The 23,667-nt window shown below is 42.4% G+C and overlaps 1 protein-coding gene across 1 annotated transcript in view; it reads left to right on the forward strand.

Annotated features, from left to right (window-relative positions):
* The window catches only part of COLEC12 (collectin subfamily member 12), a 197,791-nt gene that overhangs the window by 123,748 nt on the left and 50,376 nt on the right, over nt 1-23,667 (forward strand). The window lies entirely within an intron of this gene.

Below are 23,667 nucleotides of genomic sequence, written 5' to 3' on the forward strand. Positions count from 1 at the left end.
GGGTTTTGATCTTAAGTTGTTTACATTGATACAAAACCAATAGAATCATAAGTTTCACAACTGAGCCAGCTGCACTCACGTTATATTTCATGTCCTATGATATTTCTGGCAGATATTTTACTTTGCTCTCTGGGATGTTATGAGTCATTCAGGGAGTTGGGATGTAGGGGCATATACATGTGTCTCCTGAGACACCACTCCCCGCCCCACCCCAGTCACACTACATGTTACACATTGAGTTACAGATCACTAAGTGCAATTGAATTTGCTGCTTACTTAAACTCCGACATCTTTTTCCTGTGTTACTACTAAACTATTACTCTCATCATATACTGGACTGGGGTGGGCAAAAGTAGGTTTTCAGTTGTTCATATGGAAAATAATACAATAATTAATAATAATATAAGAATACATTGTTTCATATACTCACAACTGTAAACATACTTCTGCCTACTCCTGTATTTTGCCAGTTGCTTTTTCTTTAATTACACAATTCACCTTTAATACTGATCAAGGCTGGGTAGGAGGATGTGGATTAGGTGTTTACAGCAACAAGCTTCCCAGTCCTCCAGAATTAGTTGGGTTTCCCCACAGGTTCACAGGCAGTACTGGAAAGCCATGGTTCCCATGTGGAGACTCTCTTGTAAAACACACTGCATGGAAGTGCAGACCGAAAGTGTACTCTGTGTCTACAGGCAGACTCTCCTGAAAAAAGGAATTGTGCTTTAAAAGGAGAGAAGAAGAGGGAAATAAAATGCGTGAGCCCAATATGTGCCACATTCACTGTATTCATTGTAAGTGTGTGATCTCATTTAACCTGTACAATAATCCTGTGATGTGTATATAATTGTGCCCATACTACAGATGAAAAAACTCAGGTTCAGAGGGGCTAAGTACTAATAATTGGGGTGTCAGGATGGAAATGTGGGTCATTCTTTTACCACCACTTCTACTGCTAAGGCAAAGGAGGCCCTTCATCCCATTTGAGTTTTATTGTGTTAGGTTTGCTCCCAAGTTACAGCCTTTCAAAGTCTCTCTGAATCCTGTTTCTGCTTGTCATGAATCCACTAGGTTAGGAAAACCTACTCCATTTTGATGAGATACAGAACACTTAGAAGGCACTCCTTTTTTCTGAGCAGTTTGCTATATGAAATAGTGAGTCAGACCATACATGTGTGAAACTAATTGATCCTTATTCTTGACTCTGTGCATGAAAAGTAGAAAGAAAAAGGGATATTCTTTCTCAAAGGTGTGTCTGAATGATTTATACGCATAGTCCCGAACTCGGAAAAGGAAAGGTGATTTGTAAAGCAGATATTTGAAAATTTAAAGATACATTTTGCCCTAGAAATAATTTATCTTCTGGCCATCCTCAGTGCCTGTGTAGCCCATTGTGTACCTGGCAGGTGGTCATGAGAATACCACTCCAGGTTCATCGTGAGTATATTATAGATTATTATAGCAGTGCTATAATTTCTCATAAGCCTCCTGTCTCCATGGCGGCAGTAACCTTTTTAGATCTCTAGAAGATCACAGACCTTGTGTGCTTGTTTAACATGCCCGAATAATGAGTTCTTGACATTTCTAAATCCAGCAGTTATTTTCCTGATGAGACGTGAACTGTTTTAAACATAAACTATACCAAATTTCAGAACGTTGCAACATTTGAGATTTAGATAGCCCTTTCTCCACCTGTCAGCTTCGTGCCAGACTTCTTGGGAGAAGAATTATGTCTCAATACAATAGACTTTCAAAAATTCTTTCATATATAAATATCCACTTCTGCACTTTTTTATACACTCTTTGAAATGTGAAAGGGTCCTTCCTGCACTTACCTGACTTGCTCTGAGTTGTGTTTCACTGGTTTTGACATTTATAAAAGTCTTAATTCCTATCCCAGCACCTATGATATTCTGTGGCTCTTTGGGAAATGCTAGTTTAAAGTGGAATTTAAATTGATTGGAAATAGTGTATGACTTTTTATATACAACCACTAGGCAGGAGTCATTTTCCTAGGAGGCTGGAAGTAGACCAGGTGTGAAACTGCACAAAACCCTGAACCTTTCTCTCTCCACTCTTTCTCACTCTGATCTACTCTCTTCTCTCATGCAATCATATATCGTACATTCTGCCTGAGCTGGAAGATGAGGCCTGTGCATACGAAATTCCTAAGCATTTGAAGCCATTCATTTTCAAGTTTCCAACTTGATTTCATATATACCACTCACTCTGTTCCAGCACATCTGTCCCAACCTCAGAGCCCTGGTCAGAAACTCTGCAACACGTTCCATGCTAGAACCCACAACCCTAGGGATGCAGGAGTGTTTGTGTGACTGTGATTAAATGTGTACATATGTAGAATTCAAATCAATGCTACCTGACTAGTCTGCATACATTTGGGGTACTTGCTGTATGCTAGGTACTAGTGACAAAAAGAGAAAACATACAGTTCTAGTCTCTATTATGAAGATAATTCATGTAGTGAGATGGAGTGCTTGTGGGCATCTAGGAGAAGGAGCCCCTTTGGAGTCAGGCTTCACAGAAGAGCTAGAGTTTTCGAAATGGTTTACAGAAGATGAGTAAAATGTGGGCAGGTAGGCAGGCAAGCAGGGTGCTCCAGGCAGAGGGAAAAGCACATTCGGAGGCAATGTGAGACAGTACAACGTGCTCTGGGAGATACAAGCACTCTGAAGTCTGAGCTGAGGGATGCAGGAAGAAGACAAGGGGAGAGTGAGGTGAGGGTTCCATCATAAAGGAATGCTAGGTGCCATGCTATGGGGTTTTTGTTTGGTACTCTAGGCAGTGGGAAGCTACTGAAAAATTTCAGGCCAGGGAAAAGACATGGGCAGACATGTTGGGCATCAAAGCTGAGTCATGTCTGCTAAAAATAATCCGAATCAGAGGGAAGTAGGAGGCTTTCTTCATCATTGCAAAATAAATAAATAAAGCTCTTACCTCAGCTTTGGGTAGGAAGCTTTGCTTTTTCCTCCGGAAATATAGCTCCATCTTCTCCTTTGTGGTTTCTTTGCTGGTGCTTTCTTAATCTAGTCTTGTAAGCAAAGCTACCAGATGGCTCCCATCCTATCCTGTGCACTGTCACGGGCGTGCCCGCCTGTCCGCGCTGATGAACGAACTCCTCTCGTGTATGCCTGACCTTTGCATCGCCACCTTCCCAGCTGTGCGGCTCCAGACTCTCAGTGGAACCATCATGCATGGAGGTTCATGGGCCCCCTTGGGAGCAGACCACTTCTCCTAAATCACTTGTCAGAGGCACTGAGAGACTGCTACTTAGTGGAACATTTGAAACAGTTTTAGTATTTTGAACTTTGACCCGACTAAGTTATAATCACTGTGAAGTTAAGTCTTTCTCTTCAGCCCTTTGTTCCTTTTATTTCTTCCTTTTTCCCTCCTGTTTTCCTCTATTTCCTTCACCTTTCCAAAGGTTTTAGGTTGCAGACCTGGTCAACAGTGAACTTTTCTGCTTGTTATAGTTTTTCCTAATGAAGATCTGGTGTTGTGATAAAAGGGTTGAACAATTGGCCCTGGCTGGCGTAGCTCAGTGGATTGAGCTCAGGCCTGTGAACCACACGATCGCAGTTCGATTCCCAGTCAGGGCACATGCCTGGGTTGCAGGCCAGTTCCCAGCAGGGGACCCACAAGAGGCAACCATACATTGATATTCCTCTCCCTCTCTCCTTCCCTTCACCTCCCCTCTAAAAGATAAATAAATAAAATATTTTTTAAAAAGGGTTGAACAATTGATCCAGGTCTAATTTACCCCTGGGTTGGGGAGTGTCTACCATGTCCCACTCAGTTGTCACACAAGGGCATCCAGGGTTCTTTCTGGTGGCTTCAAGGTAAAGTTCTTGGGGGTACTTGTGGAAAGAAAAAACCAAAAAGAAGTAGAACCACCAAGAATGAAAGGGACAGTAGAGGAGAGCAGACATGAGGGGAATGAAAGAGAGAAGGAGTGGGGGAGAGAAGAAAAGAGGGGAAGAAAAAGATGGGGAGGGGGCAAGAGAGAGAGAAACGTGGGGATTGAAAGGGTATAATCTAGGAATGAAAAGGAAAAGGGGAAATCTGTTGGGAAGAAATACATAGTGTCATAAGAGTCTTGAGAGAACAAGACGAAATATGGTTCCTTTAGCACATCCTTTGGTATTCAGAATTCCTCATGGAGAGCTGTGCAGACTGCTACTGGGAAGGAGTTATTCATCTATTGGGTTGGCCAAAAAGTTTATTTAGTTTTTTCTGTACTATGGTTCCAGCAGTGCTTAGCTCTCTTTAACTTATTTCAAAAACAATTGTGTTAGATTGTATGGCGACAGCTGTCATGTCAGCATGCATTTAAAAAACACATATCAAAATTGGTGAATTTTTTGTGTAGCCACGTTAATATTGGAGGTGGAAGTAGATAGACAACATTTTCAGTATATTATGTTTTATTATTTCAAGAAAGGCAAAAGCATGACTGAAATGCATAAAAAGATTTGCTCAGTGTAAGTAGGTGCCATGACTGATCAAATGTGCCAAAAGTGGTTTGCAAAGTTTCTTGGTACTGTTGACATTTTGGCCAAATAATTCTTTGCTCTGGGGCTGTCTTATGCATTGGAAGATGTTCAGCAACACCCCTGGCCTCTACCCACTAGAAGTCAATAGCAGAGATAGCCAACATACTCAAAATATCCAAATCAATATAAAGTTATAGGTGAAAATGAAAAATGTGTCTTTTATTTTATGGGCAAAGCTAAAGAGACTTTTCGGCCAACCCAATGCCACCTCAGCAATCATTGCAAAGACTTCAGCTCTAAGTTCCTGGAGGGGAGAACTAGGTGCTTTGCCCTTGTTCTTTCTCCCTGATACCCTTTGGGACTCGATGTTGGTCATCTGGCTGAAGGGCCAGTGGCAGTCGCCTCTGAATGTTTTGGTTCACAGATCAGTACACTTGGGGTTTTTACACAGCTTCACAGGAATAGAAGAATATTCTCCCAGCCCTGGACTTGTCCCTGCAGCTACTTTCCCTAAACAGTGGAGCAACTTAAAATAGCCATTCTACTTTTATAACAGTTTTGTTTTTAATGCAGAACTGGGCGTGTAGTCCATCTCCTGATGACCCATCAGCTCTGCGTGGCCAGGCTACCATGGAGCAGGGTGCCCTCCAGGAAAAGCGCCAGGCAGTGAAAGCTCTGTGTCAACAGTGGAAAGTGTGTTGGATATTCCACCCACAAGTAATTGCTGCAGTATTTTTAAACGTCTCTGTCGGGGTATAGGCAGGGCTGATACTCAGCTGGGGAGCACCATGGCATATCCATTCTGGCTGGTCAGTGCCCATGCCAGAATACTTATTAAATATTTGTAATATCACTCTTAGGTATGGAGCTTGAGCTGAAGTTGCACACAATCACAGATTCTCTTTTTGGCTGAACTGGTATTTGGAATATGGGTGTTTTCACATCTAAATTAAACAACAGCCTTCTCAATGGGGAAGGAGAGCAGTCCCCACCCACCCACTCACCCATATTTCCACAACCCCACTCCTTGCCTGGCTTGAGCACAGAAATGAGTGCCTACACGTGCCCATCTTGGGTGCCCTCTTGACTTCACACCCCCCTATTTTGCTCACTGGCTTCCCTGTCTTTCTTTGGGAGGCAAGTGCTCCAAATTCAGGCTCTAAATAGACACAGGATTAAAGGCTTTTGAAATAAAAAATAGGTCTTCGAAGCTGCCAGCAATGGCCAAGGGTTCCCTCCACTACAGCACGCATCCAAAAACCCAGCCCAGCACACATCTCCCTGAGGCTCTGGGAAGCTCATTTCCTTTGTGCAACAAGGCCTGTGCTGTCTCTGGGTCTCAGACTTGGATGTGAGGAGCAAGCATTTCTGGAGGGGGCGGGGGGTGGCTTCCGTGCTGTGCTGAGGGAAACACTGAAGAACACAGGGGTACGCCCATTACTGGCATACAGCAGCACACACAATCAGTCCAACTAGGGCATCTCAGCTCGCTGGGGGTCCGCTTCTAACTCATACGGGCTCTTTATGAGTTTGGGCCATCAGCCCAACTGATGGGCATCAGACCCCTTGGGCTCACATGTGCTGAGTGTGTCGTGTGCTGGTTGCTCTCCTGCCATCTGGAGGCAATTAGCATTGAAATGGTTTCCAGCACTTGCTGTGCACTCAGTTTTGCAGGAGGCCAGGCCAGCACAGCCCTGGTCCTAGGAGCCAGGAGCCTTTCACTTCCTGTAGGATTTCCAGTTTAAAACCCAGTGAAGCCCTGCCTTCCAGGCTATCACTAGGTCCCCCTCCGTCCCTTCCCTTTCCTCCACTTTTGGACTCCAAGTGCAAGGATACTTGCTGAGAGATCCTGGCATCTCTCCTTGTTCCATTTCTTGCCTACGTGGTAGGTTTGAAGGGAGGGGGTTGTAGATAAGTCACTTTTTCTAAAGCCCCCAGGAATGGAGTTGCATTTTACATCCATTGCTGTGTGCATTTTGTAAAATGGAATGTCTCAGGAGAAACCTCAGAGGAAATCGGAAATCAAGCCTCTAGCCCAGTGATTTTCAACTGGTGTGCCACAATACTTTTTAAAACATGCAATACCTGACTATTTAATAAGGGCACTGACCTCTTTTCCCTTAGATTGTCAATTTTTTAAAAAATGCCAACAACACTACAATAACCAGCCAGTGTGAATGAATCAAAATTATACCTATTTTTTTGTCATATTGGCACCATGAGATGAAAAAGTTGAATATTGCTGCTCTAGCCATCCAAAGTCATGATAACTGCATCATAATAGTAGTGCCTGGTGATGTGCTAGGAGCAGAATTGGCCCTATGCCAATCCTTGTAATGGCCCCGCAGAGGAGCAGACTCAGTCTCGGAGAGTTAAGCCGCTGATAAAGGAAGCATTGGATTCTGAGGTCTTCCCGATTCCAAAGCCCACACTCTTTCTGCTCTACAAGCTTGTGCCCCAGTTTAGGCCTAGGTAAGGTGGAAGCCCCAGGGGGGCAGAGGAGCAAAGCAGGAACAAACATCTGCAGTTCACACTAGATAGTCCAGTCATGGGTTTTTCTAAGGAAGCAAAATGATCTTTTGAAAGGAAACTCATGCAGTCTGTCAGCTTCTTGCCAACTCTACTGCAGCGCAACCTGCCAAAAACAGCCAAACCTTGTTTTGGGTATGAAAGCAGCTGTTATAATAAACTCCTCTGCTCTACCTCTTTTTCCTGTTATGGTGGAATGACTGTTTAAAATAAATGTCACCAATACATGGATTTTCTGGGGTCATGAAAACATTTTTTAATTGGCAGGCTTTCTTACATTTTTTGGTGAAGTTAGGAAGTAAACAGAATGCCACAGGCCGTTTCAGATTCATGCAGTGTAAAGATCTCTGGATTCTGGAGACTTGATTCTCAACCCCCCACCCCTTGGGCCTGAGCCTTCTTGGGCTTTGAGCTTGTTCCCGGACGAATGGATTTCTGCCTCTCTTGTCCCAGGACTTCCAAAGTAAAGTGAAGGGACTGAGTGCACAGAACATAGAGTCAGATACGGGTTCTACTCCTGGTTATTCCAACCACTAATGTTGAAACTTCAAGTAAGTTATTTTGAGCCTCAGTCCCCTAATCTGTAAAACTGGTATAATAACTACTTATTAGGCTTTTCATGGAATTAAAAACGAAAATTAAAAAATAGCAAATATTTACATAATTTGTATTATATGCCCTTTGCTGTTAGGTGTTGTACATGTGCTAACTCATTTAGTCCTCTCAACAACCCTGTGAGGTATGTACTAGCCTCATGTCTAGCCCCTGGGGATACAGTAGTGAGTGCAACTGGTAAAAGTCTCTGCCTGCGTGAAAATTACCTTATTGTTGAGTGAGGCCAAAACATAAGTCAAATACAGAGTCTGGCACAAATAACACCCTCTTCTATTATAAAATCTTTTATTACAAAATTATAAGCATGCAATTCTGTAATATAACAATACCACACTCAAGCACACCATATGACATTTTAGGTAAAATGTTCAAATTAAAGCTATAAATAATTACACCCATATTACCCTACCAACCACATTCAAGCAGGCATTACTTCTGCTGGACCCTGTATATTAAATGGTGATAAGTGCTATGGAGAAAAATAAAACAAGGAAGGGGGATGGATAATGGGAAGGAGGTATTAACAATTTTCAAGAGAATAATCAGGGAAAGCCTCTTTGACAAGGCAACAACTGAGTAGGCTTGGAAAAAATTGAGGAAGCCACAAGGGTATCTAGAGGGGAGAGTCTTGGGCAGGGGAAACAGCGAGTGCAAAGGTCCTGTGGCTGTGTGGCTGCTGTATTCAAGGTACAGCAAGGAGGCTAGTGTGACTGGAGTAGAAGGAGCAAAGGGAAGAGCAGATAAGGTTAGACTGGAGGGTAGACTGTGTAGGGCTCTTTGTCTCTGTAGGATGCGAAGCTACCAGAAGAAGTACATGATCAGATGAGGACAGATGTGTAGAAAGTGATCTGCTCAGTGCAGCTGCTCCTGCTGTTGGTTCCCACAAGGACAGCTGCCAACTTTTTGGGACTGTTTAAGTAGGACATTTCTTTTTTTTTAAAGTAGGACATTTCTTAATAGGACATCTGGGCCTTCACTGTCAGCATTGTAGTTGTTGATTTTAACAACAAATGAACTTTTCCCAACCTTTCCTGTATCTGTATCCAGCCTCCTCCCCTCTGGATGATTCTGTCCTTTGCCGCCTCTCTGACTTGAATTGTCCTGATGCTACTTAACTAGCTGCACAGCCAACTGTGGTCTGCACTCACGATTCATAATGTGTTGTTATGTGGTCTGCACTCACGATTCATAATGAGTTATTGGGACCAGGGACTCGTAGATAAATACTGTTTGAATTAGGCAACCAAGAGAATTAATGGAGAGGAAAAGTGACAGATGAGATGTTTGTCAATGGAATTGTCCCCTCAGTGTGACAAACAACCAGAGAACTTACTAGCACCTATAAATTCCTTAGGGAGAGGATTGTGATATCTATACTTCCCGTGAGAGACCAGGCATCACGTTCTGAGCCTCAGGTCTAAGAGTGGCTTCTGGGGCCCATGAATCACCCAGAATCATGTCCAAATGTATGTCTGTGTACATTTTTTTAGAGAGAGGTCATAGCTTTCACGTTGCTTGTTTCCTTAATGGCTTCATCACAGTTTCAGACCCTATTTACAACATTGGATAGCCTACATGCAAGCACGAGTATACACTCGTGTACGAGTATACATTTCAAAAAGGGATTATAAGGATCTTTCCTTTTCCTAATATTATGAATCCATACTTTCTATAGTTGACAAATATTACTTATTGTGTGCCCAAGATAGAAATTCAATTTATGGTCTCTTAGAAGATGTAGGGTATATTTTTGAGGGCATCAAGGTGTCCTATCACTCAAGGTCTGCTTTGCCTCCTTGCTCAGTGACTAAATCACCAGGAATTCACCTGCTGTATTAGATCATTTACTCTCATATGCTCCTCATTGCCTTTGAAACACCTCCAGTTCTAGTGATGGTTTAAAGACATGCACATAAGCCAAGTGGTTTAAACAACAACCTAAACCTTAGGTATTTGGGAGCCCCCCATCCCCTTGGGTTCTTCATGGAACAGGGCCCACAAGCAAAACAAGGTCCAAGCTCAGAACAAAGAGAAGAATTTACCAGGGAAGTGCAGTGACCTCCCAGCAGCTTTAAGGAACACAGGGTCCTTAAAGTCATGCTGGCACATCCTGGTGTCTTCTGTTCCTGGAGGCAGGGTGAGAACCCAGTGTATCCATCAGTTGATGCTCCTGTGCAGATGTACCATGGAGCACACCAGGCCAAATTCGGTGGGGGCACTGCTTCCCCTGGGCACTAGAGCTCTGCCACAGTAGTCACTTCCACCTAGTTCAGAGAGGCCCTCCAGGGTTCTTAGCTGGGACTTAGAGAAATCAACAAAGGATTTGTTGAGAATGACTGATCCCACGCCCTGGAATGCAAACCCTGCACAGTTTATGGTACATAATTATATACAATAAACTATAAAGGACATACAGTGGGTTTTGATGTCAGGTTCCAGTTCCTCCTGGCTAAGGAACTGGTGAAAACCCTTCATCAGTGTGGCTAAGGAAACAGTTTTGGTCCTGTCTGAATCCATTGCCATATGTCCACACTGCCCTTTCCCCCACTGTTTAGTCTCACTGGAGATGTCTGCTTCTCACAATGGAGCCAGAAGCCGTGTCCCTTTAATCCATCACTGTGGAGGGGGAAAAGTGTTACCGTCAGAAACATTAATATGATAAGCTTATATTTGATAAATAGATAAGATCAGCAATATAATTAAGAAACAGAAGTCTGTTCATTTGTTCTGCAGTTGCATAGAAGCGTCGTGGTTGCTATCAGGAGGAAATTTGAAAAGAGGAAACTATGAAGAGAGTCCTCACTACCAATTCAGTCTGTCCAGCCACTGCTACCAGCATTTCAGTTTTGTCCTCGTCACAGGGAAACTGTATTCTGTGCTCCTCTCTAACTTGAATATACTGTTAAAGATAAACTGAGGCATAGTAAGAATTTTGAGTTTATTTTGAGCAAAAATCTATTTCAATCTGGCAGTGGCAAACAGGGAGTGATTAGGAGCCCTCCACTGGCAGGAGCCAGGTGAAAGACTTCTACAGAGAATGTGTGGGAGCAAAGAAAGGAATTAGTGATTGGCTATAGCTTAAAGCCTAGTTGGCCATGTGTAATAGGTTGTCCTTAAGTTTCGATTTCATAACGTTGAAGCATTTACAGGCTTAGGTGTTGGATTGCTTATGTAGGCCTCCAAGGCGTTAGAGCCACCTGAGTCTCATGGCCTTCTTGTTTAATGAATTTAACAATACCAGCCTCCCAGAGGGATTCATTATCTTTTGCTGCAGAGCTGTAAACTCTCTTTCCTTTAAAGATGGGAGGAGGTTTAACCTCTTTTGCCAGAGCCTTTTCCTGCTGGAAGAGAGAGACTGAAAAAATGGATCCCCTGTTCATAAGGCATCAATATACTCCCTGTGTCATGTTAAATGTCCCTTTGGCAGAAAGTCTTTTGAGGTTCCCTTTTCAATCACCAACTGCCCAATGTTGTGTGAATGTATTACCCAGTGTATCCTACGGAATGGTAAAGGTAGGAAACTATTTTGCGCCTCCTTCTGCACCACCTTAAGGGTTTGAGTAGTGTGCTCCCAGCTGTGGCTCAGGGACTTCAGACTTGTGGCCCTTGACTTAATAGAATTGAGACAGTGCAGTAACAATAAACAGAGCTTGGTATCTTTGATTGATTACCTATTTTTGTTTCATGAGAGTATGGTGGGTGCGGGGAGGGAGTTGAGAATGGGGAAGAACTCTGAAATATACGTACGAAAGAAAATTTTTTTTATTATTTAGACAAAGTACCCCAAGTGGGTGCATATCTGACAGATGGGCAGAGCCACAGCATTTGGTTCCCAGTTTTGGTGCCACCCAGAGACACCTGGCCATGAGGTGTGGGGAAGAGAAGGACCAGAGCTGAAGTCCCATCATGCTATGAGGACCAAGTGTACAGATATAAAACCTTAGTATTGGAAGCAGATTGGCCTTTTGGGAAATAAGAATCACTGCACTTTAATAGTGGAGGTTAGATTGGTACCCATTTCTTTACCTGACATACTTGCTTGATTTTTGCCCTGGATATTTAAGTACTTCTATATGACTGTTGTACTCCAGTTTGTTTTCCCTTCACTCTCTAAAACCTGCCCTTTAATGCTAACAGAAATAATCCGCATCATCTCTGTGTCCCAGAGACCCAAGCACAGACACTGCTCCTTGGGTCTCCCAGCTTGTTAGGGCGCAAACAGCTCAATGGTAGGAACGTTCTTTACAGTCTGTTTCATGGGGCCTGTTGTTTATTTTCATTTCCCTGTTGCCACAGCTCTCCCTTTTCTCCTGTTCTTTCTAAATAATCACAAATCTTGGTTCTTTCCCCCCAATTTTTTTTTGCTGTTTCTATTCCCTACTGTCTAATCCTTTCCATCCTCCTCTGGCCTGTCCAGCAGGAGCCTTTGAAAGAAGGAGCCTCCCTGAGCCCCAGGCCCACCCAGAGCCCCTGCCTTCCAGTTCCACTTCAATGAACATTTCTTGTAGGTAATTTTTGCCCAGTTGTGATGTTTGTTTGGGAAGTGAGCAGGAAAGGAATCAGACAGCTCTTCCTACCAAGCTCAAAGCCAAGAAGATTTACTTCTGTGCAATAGTCCTATAGATATATTTAGTAAATATATAATCACACAGTCATTTGGGCTCTGTATACCCTAATAAATTAGTGCTTCTAATTTTATAAGCACTGTCATAACCATGGTTGTAAGTGGGATTTTTCCTTTTACTGTAGTGTATGTTCCTTTGCTTTACTAGGTGTTGTTTATTAGGTGTTGTTTCCCCTAAGTGCTGTATAAAGTGACAGATTGTTTCAGGCAACCAGTAGGTTGTGTTTACAGGTGGTCGGTTGTCTTTATTAGCGTGGCTGCTGTAACACAACTGCTTTCTGGCAGGAAGGAACATTGCATAGTAATGAGCTTTACCGTCCGGACTTTGTTTCATTCCTCATTTAGGAATGGACATTTTGTGAATCACTGAATCCTTCTTTTTCAGTTCCCCTTTGGTGCATGCGTAATGTGAGGGTAATGAAATAGCACTCCCTTTGTATTTGCGAGGCAACACGCTGGCCTGGCTTTTCCAGCAGTAGGATTGGAAAGTTTCAGGGCACCAGGAAGGAAGAGCCCTTTACAGGCCTCATTCTGGAAGGGGTGTTTGTCCTTGGTCTGCCGAGCCCACCAACGTCTGCCCACGCTGCTGCATCCCATTGTGTAGTGGCCACTTAAGACAAGTACTTCTTCTTAACTGGGAAGGACCACGAGATATTTTATTTTTTTAAGATTTTATTTATTTATGTTAGAGAGAGGAGAAGAGAGGGAGAAAGAAAGGAAGAGAAACATTGATAAGAGAGAGAAACATAAATTGGCTTTTCCGGCACACACCCTATGCAACCAAGGCATGTGCCCTGATCAGGAATCGAGCCGGCGAACCCTCAGTTTGCAGGATGACGCCCAATCCACTGACCCACACCAGTCAGGGCAGGACCACAAGATATTTTAAAGAATAATAAGGAATGAACTCTCAGTGTATTCTAAACTGCATACAGTATACCAGGATTTACTGTAAACGGATGTATACTACAAATTAGAAATAAAATATGTGAGTGACTCCCACTAGGGTGATTCTAATTCCGAACCCCACATTCACTGGGGTAGTGTACAAAACCCTGAGCTGGACGTGGATTAGACAACATTGTTAAAAACTTGTCCTAAGATTCTTCTACTTTCAGCCTCTTTAACCAGTTTTTTTACCTTAATTAGGAGCTGTTTGGCCATTTGGGAAATAAAATTCATTTTTCTGAGCATGAAATATAATTGTGGTTTTGCTCTAAGACTTTTGTGTCAGGTGAAATTGTATATATATTTTCTGCATCTCTGATCTCCATTGAGTGGCAGACCAGAGCTGATGTGGCCTTGACCACATTTTGCAATTCTGTGCTGTAAGAGGTAAAGTTCAGAAGGCATTCTGCCTCTGCTGTTTGCAGCTCAGCTGGTTTATTTCTAACGTTTTCCTGTGTCTGTTTCTGGGTCTGATCGTAACTGTCATAGACATTTGTGCACCTGCTGAACATACAGAGATTTCTTGCTCCATTGGACTCTTGGATTTTTTCTGCCTAGCAGGTGGTGTTTGAATTCCTGCATGATTTTAGGAGGCAAAGAGACTATCTTCCAGATTGATGGCTGTCATTCAAAATTCCTTTCTCTATGGTGCTTCCTTCATCTGAAGCCAATGTGTCCTTCACAACTTCCTGTCCTTAGGCCAGCTCACCTGGGCTCTACCTCTTACCTTTGCATCAGGTGGCTGACACATCAGGCTAGTTCTTCCATAAGTTGTCTCCACACGAGAAGCAAATTTTCTCTCCAGGTGGTTGGCCAGAGTTAAGTCAGACCTGTGTCCATGGTACGAAGTTAACAGGTGTGAACTGAACCCTAACCATTGCCAGCTTCACTGGGAGTCTAAGATTATCTCACCCCACCAAGATTATAAATTTGAAATTTATTAAGCTTCCATGAAAGTTTTGAATTCAAAATATCTAATGTGCATATAGATTACTAATAAGAATGCATATAAGATCCCTATAAACTGGACAGGGGAGACAAGGAACAAAGGTCTGTATAATCCTCACCATGTCCATTGATCTTAAACTTCTCAAATGATTGCTCCATATGGACAGAGCAGTTGTTTAATTTGTTTAAATGTTCCGGGTCAGTTGTACCAGGTTGGTAAAGTCACTGAACATGGAGCTGTGAAGACATATGAAGTTGGATCGCAACAGTCAGTATGAACTGGCCCCAGCACACCCCTTAGAAATCTGTGGGAGATTAGGAATTTGAATTTTGACTTAGAAATCCTTTTTTTAAAAGAATCTCTATTGTTTGAGAGGAAGAACATTGTGTATACAAATGCGTGTGTGTACTTATCCATCTTTTTATCTAGTAATCTCAGTTTTAAAGAATTTTCCAAATTTAACTCAGTCATTTATGAACTGTTTACAAAGGCATGGAAAATTTAATATGCAAACATTTTTCTCATTCACTTTATATTCAATTGCATGCCTTCTGACTTTTTTTGTGTAGCGGTTTTTTATTTTCATTTTCTGGTATTATTCCTTTGACCTTTACAACCATAGCTGTCTGCCCCATGAAATGATTTCTGTCTGTCCATTGTCCAGTTTTAATAACAAGTATGAATAACAAGCTTGTGAATGGGCCTCTCTTCACTAAATCTGGGGGCTACACTCTCACTATTGGGCTATAAAATAGATCCCTTCCATTTCTCTTATTATTTATTTGCCAACTTTTGCTGATTTGGGTCACTTCAATTTGATTGACTCATTTCTTATCAAGATTCAGAGCTGGGGCTACATTCAGTGCAGAATAGAGCATTCCTTTAAAACACCAACAGTAAAATCTGTCACTCTGTCTTGGCTCACTTTTCCCTTAATTTAAGTATCCTCAACCTGGCTGGTGTAGCTCATTGGATTGAGCGTGGGCCTGCGAACCACACGATCGAGGTTCGATTCCCAGTCAGGGCACATGCCTGGGTTGCAGGCCAGTTCCCAGCAGGGGACTCATGAGAGGCAACCATACATTGATGTTTCTCTCCTTCTCTCCTTCCCTTACCCTCTGAAGATAAATAAATAAAATCTTTAAAAAAATAAGTATCCTCAAGTACAGTCTTCACTTGATGAAAGTAAAAAACACATACTTATAGAGGAATGAGGAATGTCTGTCAGGCTGATTGATATTTTCATTTACTTTGAGCCACACGCCCCCCTTACTTTTTTTGCGTCATGGCTTTTTAAATCAAGGAGGTATGTGAAAGGTAGTGGATTTAGTCCCTTTTTTGCCAGCACCTGCTCCTCAGCATAATTCCTACATGCCCTGCCAGCTGTTTCAGTGATAAACAAGTACACTATCATTAACTGGGACTTGCCCACCCTGCTCAGCTCAGTAGGATTCCCATCATAATATTAGTTCCTCAGCTGCCCCCAAATGATAATTTTTAAAGCAACAACACTTGAGGCAAATGTTGGATTGTGGGTTTGCTTTTCTCATCTTTGCCCTAAGCCATTTAGTTGTATGAGTGCTGAGGGACACAAACTGTAGTAATGCTGCTGTACTGCTTCCCATGTTGCGGTTCAGTTCAGTCTAAAGCTAATGGACTGCTTTGCTCTGTGCTCTCTTGATTAGTAAATCCCACTGCACTTCCTACCTCCTGTGATGAAAAGTCTTCCTTTTTAGACCCAAGTCCCTGATTGGTTGGGAGGAAGGTATTCTGAATGCCTGTGTTTTGACTGCAAGATCCCTGAGCTGAATGCCTCTCCCTGGATATCTACACACTGGCCTATAGGACAGTGAGACCAGCATGTCACTTACCATCCAGAAAGCTGGACACAAAAGTCTGAGAGAAGGTTGTGAAGTCCCTGCACCTGAAAGGTGGTAGACATTCATGCTTCCAATTTGTGTGAGGGAGATTCACTGAGGTGGTGACAGAGTCTGCTTTCCCCATTGCCAGGATTTGCACTCTGGGCAGATATTCATTAAGCTATGTGACATGCAGAGAATGAGAGTACTGGTTTGTTTTAAGAAATGCAAAAGCAGTACTGCAGAAAAATGAAATTCCTGTATCTATAAGAGGTGGTAGCCATGACGATGGTATTTAAATTATCTAAAAACACACAACTGGGGATTCTCCATGAAGGCAGCATAGGTAATCATGCCTCGTCTCCTTGAACAACCACATCAGTTACAACTACACTATAGAACAGCCATCACTCAGACTGTCAGGTATGGAGCTGAATGGAAGTCCTGCAATGACAGAATTAAAGAAGAAACTTACGTGTGGGTAAAGTTTTAAAAGAAGTCACTTGATAGAGAGGAACAGTATTGCAGAGAGAAGGAAGGCAAATCTCAAGACACGGAGAGGCACAGGCAGACCTTTCTGTGAGTGCAGTGAGTCCTCTGCCCAGGGACTCTGTGCTCTTTCCCACACTCCTAGCTTTTGCTCACTCTGCAAAGCCACCTCCAACCACTCTATTTAAAATGCCATCTCTCCAACATGCCTTTTGCCCATTCCTTGCTTTAGTCTTCTCCATAGCATTTATCACCTTCTAACATATTAAAATATCCCCTCACAGGAGTAGAAGTGCCATAAGAGCAGGAATTTTCGTCTGTTTGGTTCACCATTATACCCAGTACCTGGTACATAATAGGTACTCCATATTTATTTCTTGCACAAATGAATAAATGGGATGTGGCAAGAAAGAAGCATAGTGAAGTAGGCGGGTTTTGGGGATTCTAAATAACTCTGGAGGAGAATCCAAAAACCTGAGTCTCTGAGCCAGGGCCGGCCCATGTGTGAGTGGGGCAGGCAGTAGAGTTCATTGGGCTGGTAGTTTCCTCACTGGGAGGATGGATTTTTGCCGAGACGGCAGTTGATACTCCTCCTGGTCCTGCAGTTCTGAGAACCTTCAAGGTCAGAGGATGCTAACTGCTGAGGAGTCCAGAATCTACTTTGAGCCACCGAGAGCTGTTACTATGGCAGTAGAAAATTACTATGGATTTCCAAATCGTGGGTCAAGCTGATATTTGTAAAAAGAATTGATTTTGCCAATGCACTCCACTCCAAGGAGTTTTTCTTCCCTTTTTTTTTAAAGAGCCTTAAGGGGGTAGAGATAAATTAATTTTTATCACAGTTTAATCAATCCTTCTTTCATGTTCTTGCTTCCCACTGATTTATCTCACCCAATGCCTGCACTCTTGAACACCAGCAGTTGTTTGGGTCTGTTGATGAATGAACCAGTAGAGACTGGCTTTTGAAGCTCCTATTGCAGTATATTAGAGCTTTAGCAGAAAGCTCAACAGGGACAACCAACTGGTTTTAGCTTCAAGCTTACAGTGAGCAAGGCCCCTGCATATCCCATAGTTGCCTAAAAATTATGAAGCTACCTTCTTTTCCCAGCCTACCCCATTCCAAAAATTCCTTCACCAGTAGGGGATGATTTCCCTGAGGGGCTTAAAGATCTCACCAGCCAAACCTCCAAGCCAGTCCTTACCTCTCACAGAGATAATGAGCATTTACTTTGGTGGAATTAACTTGCTGCTCAAGTATGTCACCATAGAACGAGAAAAAAATTACAGCCTGTAGTCATAGTTAACTTGCTAGGGACTGAATTTTACTCTCCTTTTCTGTCAACATTTGGAAAAATGTCTCTGCACCCCTTTGTTTTGACAGGACGCTCCTACAAGTCCAACCTGTCAGCTTTCTACAGTTTATCTTGTTAGGCATCCTTAATCTTGCTTTGTTTTGCTTTCTGCTTCTGCAAGTCCATAAGCTTGGAGAAGCAATGTGTGATAAGTCTGGGCCCAGCTCCCAGCTCAGCCACTCACTGGCTTGAGTACTCAGCCTCTTTGACCCTCACTTTCCTGAAGTCTATCAAGTTAGGGTTTAGTTCCTACTTTGCAGGATTATTAAAGGAATTGTAAATAACTGGGAGGGTGTACCTGGCACATATCAGGTCCTCAGTAATGGCAGCCTTCCTCAGCAATTCCTCTTTGCATTTGCAGTGATAGGAAACTCTCACCCACTCACCAAATGTCTAGTGGCCTTCCTCCAAATACCTGCACAGTGCAAGTGTCTTGCTTAATTACGTAGCAGATTCTGATGGTCCAAGCTGGAGCTAAAGGTTCCCAAGTCCTTTCATTAAAAGATTCAGTGCCTAAGCATAGAAGGACATTGTTTGGCAGTGCCAGATAATGAAGCAGTCAGGGTTACTGAAATGTGTCATCAGGCTTGTTGATAATTCCCTCTGTGCCCATAGAATGAAGTGAATAGGAAGAGAGCCAAAAGGAAGGGGCCAATGAGGAGAGACAAATGTGAGAGATATGATGATTCAGCTTCCCACTGAGCAAGATTTCTTTCCTAAGAATTGAAAGCATTTGTGTACAGTTCATATAATACAGGATTCATTATTATACATCTTTTTAGAAAATCATGGTGTTCTGAAACAGTTATGTGCTTGCAGACACTGTTATTTCTGAGGGGTATATTACATCTGGCTTTAGCCTACAACAATTGTTTTCTAGTAGGCCAGGTACAAATAATACACACTCTTTTTTATATTAAAACCAAACCAGAAATGACTGCCATATATGAGGAGGGCCCCCATATATGGAATTTATTTATAAAAAGTTGTACATTTATTCTTACACATTTAAACTTCAGTCACCTCCAAAGTACTCTCTACTTCATACAATACACCAGTTGAGACTTTTTTCCCAATGCCCAAAACAGTTTTTGAATTTGTCAATTTTTATGTCTTTTAGTGCTTCTAAAGTTTTTTGTTTCACTTGTTCCACCAGCAAAATGTTTCCCTTTGAGGACTTTTTGCATCAGGGTCAACAAAAACTGTTGTTCAGGGAAAGATCAGGTGAATGGGTGGGGGGCTATGGGAGTCATGCCAGTTTTGGCCATAAACTGCTGAAAACTCAGCGTGGTATGGGCAGGTGCACTTGTAAATCATCCATCATGAAATGGGCGAGCACATGAAAGAGTCTTCAAAAAATTTTACTGAAGCTGAGCACAGCCTCTCACAACAACACCAGCTGGTACACTGATACAGGTGGGTTCCTAGAACACTTACTTAGCAGGGGAAGCCTATACTACAAGGGGCCTACCCTTCATAAGACAATTCCAGGGGGGGTTGTGTCCCCCCCTCATATATATACAAAATTCTTTTAATGAAAAACAATACCCTTGGTAAATATGCATCATATCAATATAAGCTCAGAATGAATGCTGAAGATTTCAAATTCATAAAACTCTCTTCTAAATAATTTTTCTGACGTGACTACATCTTTCTCAATGCAGCAATGCTGTGAGGCTTTATTTATTTTGCACAGAAACTTATTTCATTGCCAGTTCTTGTCTTGCTTTCATTTTTATGATTCTCCACATTGTTTGGGAAACTTGGCATAGTAAGTTATCCAGGGCTGGGATTTGTATTTGGGGAACTAAATTACTTATTAATATAAAAAATTTAACTAAATCAATATCCCATCACTTAGTAAATGGCCTTTATAGTAAGAAAAACTTAACAAAGTGTTTACGTAATTAACTTTTCTTCTAGTACTATTGTATAACATCCAAATAACTAACCAGGATGTTAACTCTTACTGTTTTGTTGCTTTTGAGGGCATTCTAATTATAGGAATTTATTTGAATCATCAGCTTTACTGTTAGAGCCAAATCATTCTCATGGGTTTATGGGAATATATGCCATCAGGCAGTAGATTAATAACTATAAAAAAACCGCATGAAAAGTTCATTGCAAAAGTAAGATCAAAACCTGTGGTTTTCTGGATTTTGTAGCCGACCAGGTTTTTGAAGCTTCTCCCTGGTTATATGATCTTTATGCCAGCATACTCAGCCCTAGACACTTGAAATAATTATCACAGCCCAGAAGTGCCAGCCTTAACCTAACAAGCCGGTGTCCATTTTAACAGACAAACCTTCCTTCGATGATGTACATGGCAGAAAAATGTGATGGTGAAGGAAACTCTTTTGTTCTCCTAAGAGACTGGAAAAATAGCCTGGATTAGAGCCTGCCCACAGCACTGGGGAAGGCTCTTTGTGAAGAACCACAGCAGAAAGGAATTCTCCTTGCTGGAGAATTCTGGCCATCTGCGCTGTCATTCCTACAGAGTTTCAGTTATTCTCTTCAACCGGCTAAACGCCTCCGACCAGGGGTCCCACCCCATCCCCACTCTTCTTCCTTTAAACATAGGTCGGAAACACAGCAACACAGGGAACTTTGAGTTTGGGCACCGGGGACCATATTGTCAGCCTATTCTGAATGTCCATAGCATACTCAATGAGTTAACCAGAGTGATTTTGGCTTCACTTGCACCCCAGGACTGTTTTTGTGTAATAAAGACTTGGACACAGGAAAATAGATTCAGAATGTGAGCCAAGAATTAAATCCAATGGGAGGTAGTTCAAGAGGGATAACCAATAGGCATGGAACCTTCCGGCACGTTCAGTCTGTGGCCTGTTGAATAACAAATGTGCTGTTTGGGCCACATTTTTTGATAAGCTGGATCTCTCCGTGGTAAGAGGCAAAACCGCCTCACTTCCTGCACTAGAATCTCTTATCCGCAGCACTCTGCAGATCCATTTGCTTGCCCTTCCTACCCCACCCCCTCCAATGGGAACAGAGTCCCCAGTCTCTGGAAAGTAATGCTAAGAAAACAAACACTACAAAGGCTGCTAACCAGGGGATATCTCTCTTGAATGTTTTTTGTGACCATCTAGGTTCAAGGAGGACGGGTCCTCCAGCTCCGTGAGCCAGCAGGATCTCTTTGTAGTAGGCATTCCTATGTCCTCCCAGCTGAGGGCAGAGAGAGAAAGATAAAACAGAATTCTTATTAAAAATAAGTCTGGTTGGGGAAAGAAAAAACAAGACAGAAAAAGTGGGTCAAGTGGAAAGGGAGGTCAGGTGGTGCCATCTGATGTTGATTAAATGCTGATACAGTCAGCGATGAGAAATGCACATTGTGAGGAAGCAACTTTTCTTCAGAATGTGAACCAGTGTCTACTGTCTAGGAGTGGATCTGCACAAATGCCACGTGTACGAGATGTTCAGTGGCAAGCGCAGAGCTAGCACATGAGGCCCTGCACTGGGATTTAGGACATGTGGTGTCAGATTCTGCCTTACCTCACCAGCCGCACTTTCCCCATCCATAACAGATGACCTCTAAGCAACCTTCTAGTTCCAGATTTTATTCTCCACCATAATCTCTGCTCTGATCAAGTCTTCTGAGGTTCTTCTAATAGCATGTAAGAAATAGCCCTGGAGAGGCATAAAGAGCTCTTCTACCCTGGCCCTAAAATCCAGAAGGAATGAAACCCTCCTGTCAACCATAAAAGTATCATCCGTCCTTTCCAAAGGTGGCCTGTCAGCATCCCTATGTCTGTTGTTAGCCTTCTGTGTTCTAGAGCTGGTACCAAAGCAAGTTTATTGTTTCTGAACAGGAAATATGGTATGTTCGTGCATCTACTTATACCTTTTCCCTCTCAAAATTCCAAAAATATTTTTACTCTAACTAGATATGAAGAGTTTTTGTTTCATTTTAAACTGCCAGATTGTGAAGAGTCTAAGAGCTAATGGCAGGGGGGCGGGAGAGGTGTTCCTCCTTTAGTTCAGGGTGAGCTGTTGAAAGTTTTTTGTTTTTTTTTTTTCTTTTTGGCATTGTCACGAGGACAGTGGTTTAGTACAGGGTGAGGCTGGATTCCAGTGGGAATGAAAGGAAGCTTCCACTGAGATGAAAAGATCTCACACTAGGATGATGGTAGTGGAAATGGAGAGGGAAAAATGGCTAGTGAGAGGCACCGTAGCGTAGTGGAAAGATCATAGCTCTTGGAGTCAGAAAGACCCAGGTTTGAATCCTGGCTGTGCAGTCTCTGGAATGCCATTTCCACTCTCACTACCATTTCTTCCTTGAAGGGTTATTACGTGGATTGAAGATGCTGTGTATAAAGCACCTGGTACAGTATAAGCAGTAAGTGAACACCAGTAAACTGTAGATATGATCATGATAAAAAATATCCCACAGGAAGATTTGTTAGCTCAGCCTGGTGACTGAGTGAATTAGAGATTAAGTATAAGAGAAGACTTCACAGTGTCTGAGTTTAAATCCCTGGGAGATTAGGAGAGTAGGAGTTTTTAGGTTGAATGGAAATAAGAAAGTTGGGTGACAATATGAGATCTGTTTTGGCAGGGCTAATGTCCAGGTCAGTTTTGGACAAGAGAGGTGATGCTGAGACATCCAGGTGGCAATTAAAATCTGGGGAGGACAGAAAGAAAAAGTAAAAGAAATGGGAAAACCATGGTGCCAAAAGCTGATTTGCACCAGGTCTGTTTGATCAGTGAGTCTGAGTTTAAAGCTCCATCTTCAAGAAATTGGCTGGCCAAAGGCTGATCCAGCATGAGCATCATCTAAACTAGATCTTTGCTCCTCAAAGTGTGTCTCTCTGACCACACGTCCGTCACTTGGGTCTTATGTACAATCTTAATTCCTATCTCAGACCTGCTGGGTCAGATCTGCATTTGAACAATGGGATTTGTAAGCACCTATGGTTTACTTGAGAAGCACTGTAAAGCCTGGCCCCCAGACTAGCAGTATCAGCATCCCCTGGGAACATGCCAAAAGTCCATATTCTCAGGTGCCTTCTCAGACCTCCTGAATTAGAAATGTTGTGTTTTAATGAACCCCTCAAATGAGTCTGATGCATCCAGAGTTTGAGAATCACTACTCTGAGTCATGGGACAAATTGAGCCCCCTCCTGTCGGGTCTCTGGCCCAGGACACCAGAGACATTGGTGAAACCCTGGAAGTTAAATTCAAGTCATTGTTCTGTGCTATTTCTCTCATCATTTTGCATTAAACACAGCTGAGCTCTTCTCACTAAAGCAGGGTGCTATGCATGAAATTATAAACCCAAGGAGAGAAACTTTGGCTGTGTTTTAATCCCTGCAACCTCCTCATCAAAAGTTATTGAGCACAGTTATGGAAGATGAGTACTTTATGTGCTGTTGCTCCTGGGGGACACTGTTAGTAAGACACTGGGAAGCAGGTCAAGGAAAGAAGGAATCACCTAGTGCTCCTTATAATGTGATTTCTGCATTAGAATATCCACAGTCTTTGTCTTCTGGTTTTCTAATCAATCCGATGGAAAGTTCTCTTTTGTGAGTTAGTGTCTGGAGTCACTTGCAGAAGTGATGGTGGTTTATTATTTAGATTAGAATAGTTTTCACAAAGTCGAACTGTGATCAGTCAACATTTACCTTATCTCATCAAAAAGATCTGATTTTTCTAGTTATCCTCATTATTCTTATTTAAATAATTGGATAAATAAGGGTCAGTGTCAGTTTTCTATATATATGTATTATATAAAAATGGTTACAAATCGAGCATTTTAATAATAAAGGTACTTATA

The sequence above is a fragment of the Sturnira hondurensis genome, unplaced genomic scaffold (assembly GCF_014824575.4).
Source record: "Sturnira hondurensis isolate 20B ecotype Veracruz unplaced genomic scaffold, ASM1482457v3 Scaffold0001872, whole genome shotgun sequence".
Lineage (NCBI taxonomy): Eukaryota > Metazoa > Chordata > Mammalia > Chiroptera > Phyllostomidae > Sturnira > Sturnira hondurensis.